The sequence below is a fragment of the Myotis lucifugus genome, unplaced genomic scaffold (assembly GCF_000147115.1).
Source record: "Myotis lucifugus unplaced genomic scaffold, Myoluc2.0 scaffold_14, whole genome shotgun sequence".
NCBI classification, from domain to species: Eukaryota; Metazoa; Chordata; class Mammalia; order Chiroptera; family Vespertilionidae; genus Myotis; species Myotis lucifugus.
In genome coordinates this window covers 2,324,565-2,327,253 of record NW_005871062.1, presented here as the reverse complement: position 1 = coordinate 2,327,253, position 2,689 = coordinate 2,324,565, and the positions used below count along the sequence as shown (strand labels likewise).

Genomic DNA, 2,689 nt, shown 5'->3' with positions numbered 1-2,689 from the left:
CCCCCTGATGTTGTAGAGAGGACCGGCCTAATTTCCCTTAAACTCTTCCAGTATTCTTTAACAAGTCCTCCTTGCTTAAAGCAAGAAGTCATTCACCCTTGGCTAACTGTGTGATTGAACTGAGATGGTTTATGGGCTTAACTAGAAACTGGCCCAAATGTATTATAGAGAAATGGCTGCTTTATTATTAAACAAAATCTTTCCTGACTGGAAACTTCCAAAAAGAAAGAGGTTCAGCATAGGCAGATTTATTCTTCTCCTTTTCTCTCTTCACCTAGGAAATAAACGCAATGTCACAGCACATGAGATTATTGCTCCTTGTTATGCTCATCAACTCTGCCAGAACCTCTATTTCCAGATTGGCAGAAAATGGAGATTTGAAACCAATAAGCAATGAATATTGTTCTTGCAAAAACCCATTTTAGCCTAAGATGTCACTGCCTCACTGCCCAGTGTAAATTAGTCCCACCTATTACTCTTGCCTTCAGCTCCCTCTTCTTTTATGTCAGAGCACTTAAAACAGTTTGAAATTACACATACTTCTGTGGGGCTTATTTTTTGTCTCCCCAGTAGATTATAAACTCCATGAGGGCAAAACCTTGCCTGTAGCCCAAAGATCTAGCATAGTAACTGATACATAGGATCTAAGAATTGTTTGTTGAATGAATGAATAGATGAATGAATCCACAAATAAACAGATCCTTTTGAAATTAGATCAAAAGAATAAAAATAGAAGGGCTTGAAGGATTAAAAGGGAAAGGACTAGTTTCTAAATAGCTAATAAGTTTTTAATCTTTAAGACACACAGCATTCTTGGCCAGAGATGACTGTCATGGGCTACTTTTTTATTTTTAAAAAATATATTTTATTGGTTTTTTACAGGGAGGAAGGGAGAGGGACAGAGAGTCAGAAACATCAATGAGTGAGAAACATTGATCAGCCGCCTCCTGCACACCCCTTACATGCCCTTGACCAGAATCGAACCTGGGACCTTTCAGTCCGCAGGCCGATGCTCTATCCACTGAGCCTAACCAGTTAGGGATGGGCTAATTTTTACCTGAAACAAAGATTGTTCCTGGAGAATCAGTCAAAAGAAGCTGTTACTGAGAACTGGGCAGGGGAGTGTCTGTCCTTTTGTAGGGACAGCAATGGTCAAACCAGACCTTTGTGAGACAATAGATTTTGTTTCCAAATTTTACACCCCCAATGGCCGTCCCTGAGAATAGCGTGTGCCAGGGAAGGACTTCTTGTTCTCTTTGGGATGATTTAGCACGACGGGTTTTAATAACTCCCAGGGCACTGATGATTCTATATGTGGCCCAGAGAACATCCTGTCTTCTCTTTGTTATGATGGCAGAAGAAACCAAGAACAAAAACAGGTCATTCTTTGATTGAAGGAGTCCTTGATAAAGAATGCTAAAGATTATTAATCAAAATGTCTCATCTTGTGCACGGAGAAACTTGGTCTAGGGACCAGGATGAAACAGAAGACACCCAAGGTCACCTAATGAGTAAGAAGCATCACACAGATGAATTTCCAGGACATCTACCTCAAGTTCAGTCTGCTGTTGTGTGTTTGTTCCCCTCCCCTTCACCTTTCCCATCCAATCCTGCCAATGTGCTAGGCTGTGTTTCAGTTTGCATCCTCAATACTCTTAAGTAAGAGCATGACACTTATTATCTTGTGTGACTGGAGAAAGCCAGCAAAGAAACCTTTTTTGGCAATACACTCCTAGGAGAGTTTGAAAATTCTAGGGCAAGAGACGTTGCTCATTGCTTAGAATCAATAAAGTCTACACTGAAGACCAGGGTAGGATGGACAGAGAACCTGCCCAGGAATTTCAAGGCCCACACATGCGATGCCTCTGACACGTTGCGTGAGCTAGAAGATGCCCTTCTCATTTCTGCCTCTTAGCTGCACATCTGTAAAATAAGGAGGCTAGAACAGACCATCTCTACCATTCTACCTGACTTCTATCTTATTCTAAAACAGCAGCACACTTGAGGGAAATGTGAGTTGCTATTGTATAGATTTTCTCTGTATATCCTCTGAAACAGAAAAGGTTCCCTGTTTCTGAAGAAATATGCACACAGACACCTAAAACTTGCATCCCAAACAAGCAATCTGAGAAGACTAGTGAAGATAGATATCCAAGATAAACTTACAAAGCCTGATACAGTCCCCAGAACCATTTCCCCCATAAAGTGGGTAAAGTGAACTTGTCTGCATAAGCTGTCCTTAGAGTTTAACATGTTAGGATCCTACGTCTAGTTTTTCCTCTGACCAACAGGTAAGTCTAGTCAGCTCCCTTTTATGATAGGGCGTTATTTATAAATTTAATAAAGAGAGAAACAAACTATTCATGACTATTATTCATATCTGAAGATGAGAGCTGTGTTTGATGAGAAAGAAATCTAAAGGGCTTTTTTAAAATGCTTAGAAAGACATACTGTTATCAGTTCAGAGGGTCTATGAAGAATAGTGTTCTATGAAGTCCTTTTACATTTCCACAAATAAACAGACTCAGATATGGCAAGTAGAACGCTGATGAAACTGATTACTAACTGTGACCATCACACAATTGTTACTACTATCTTAATACATCTATATTTTCTATAACAAGACCTCACCCACAGGTATTTAATATGCATAACTTAACATATAACATCCTGTTATAAAAACAGAATG

General features: G+C 39.6%; 1 pseudogene; it reads right to left on the bottom strand.

Annotated features, from left to right (window-relative positions):
* Window positions 1–2,193, bottom strand: part of LOC102439821 — a 5,789-nt pseudogene extending 3,596 nt beyond the window's left edge.
* Window positions 2,194–2,689: the final 496 nt, after the last annotated feature.